Genomic DNA, 1,360 nt, shown 5'->3' on the forward strand with positions numbered 1-1,360 from the left:
GAGAGAGAGAGAGAGAGAGAGTTGCGTGAGAACTTCCGAGCAAAATAAAATGGCGACCCGCGTAGTTCGACTCGATTCGAAAAGTAAAATAACCATTGTATCTCTTTTGTGCTATTCCTAATTTTGGAATACTGTCTATCGATGAGGATGATCAAATTGACAAGAGCAAAGAAAAAGGCCCGCTCTATTTCTCCGAACGCTCAGGAAAATAAACCTGATCTCTATTTCTCAGAACGGTTTCCATTTTCGAGATTTTTTGTTGCAAGAGTGCGGGCGTCATCTTTCATTCTGCCATTCTGCATGGACTGGGAATAAGAAGCATTTTTTGCTTCGAAATCAATTTCTAGAGCTAGAGATTTTTAGATGTCTAAATATTCAGATACACTTCAATTGTGGTTGGGGCAACTTTCCCGGACTAAATCGACTTCATTTGAATGCCTTCAAAAGGCAATGCGAGGAAACAAGACTGCTCGACTGGGGCAGTAACCTATTTTGCATTTAGTAACCCCTAAAGAAAAGAAAAAAAAATTTTATTTAACCCTCCCTTCCCCCCCCTCCCCCGTTCACACCTTATACACACACACCACTTACACACACACAAACACACCTACCCACACACATGCGCTCGCCACTCCACCCATACTCCATTCGCAAAAATAACGGAAGCCTCAGTTTATTTTCCCGAGCGTTCGGAGACGCTAGTCGGAAGGACTTCCGTAAAGAAGAGACCTACCCCTACCCTACCCGTAACCCCACCCCTACCCCTAACTCTAATCCTAATAATCCTACCCCTTCCCCTACACCTAACCCTATCCGTAGCCTTCTATTCTAGTAATTCTACACTGTTCATCCATAGAGTCAATAGAGTGGTCGCTCGTTACGGAAGTCCTCCCAAAACAAATAAAGGAGGATGTATAAATTGGGTATGCCATTAGATCTACCTTTCACTTCAATTTTAAAAAACAATTATTGCACCATATAAACTATAAGATTCTAGATCTAGACCTAGATCTAGATATATCTAGATCTACGTCTTGTCAAAGATGATGATTCCATTGACAATTCCCAAGGAAAATACAGGCATCAGTTTTGTTATCGAAACTGCGTTTCTCGACTTCCGTTTCCTGTCAGGGAGCGTTCCTTTTTTTCCCCAGCAGTATTTTTGGTCGCAGAGTTTACCAAAACTAATCGGTAGGCCTATATGAAGGCCAGGCCTATGGATCTTGATAATCTATCTGATTTGGACAATCTAGGCCATATGGACAGAGTACCATTAAAGGCTTTTTTCTTTTTGTAGGGGGGTCATCGTCACAGCTTCTCTCTCTCTCTCTCTCTCTCTCTCTCTCTCTCTCTCTCTCTC

The 1,360-nt window shown here is 42.3% G+C and overlaps 1 protein-coding gene across 1 annotated transcript in view; it reads right to left on the minus strand.

The window, feature by feature from the left end:
• LOC101853365 (vacuolar protein sorting-associated protein 13D) overlaps positions 1–1,086 on the minus strand; it is a gene marked incomplete in the record, with an annotated part of 111,492 nt that extends 110,406 nt beyond the window's left edge. Inside the window, 1 exon segment of the mRNA XM_035971752.1 lies at positions 942–1,086.
• Positions 1,087–1,360: the final 274 nt, after the last annotated feature.

Source organism: Aplysia californica, unplaced genomic scaffold (genome assembly GCF_000002075.1).
Source record: "Aplysia californica isolate F4 #8 unplaced genomic scaffold, AplCal3.0 scaffold00019, whole genome shotgun sequence".
Lineage (NCBI taxonomy): Eukaryota > Metazoa > Mollusca > Gastropoda > Aplysiida > Aplysiidae > Aplysia > Aplysia californica.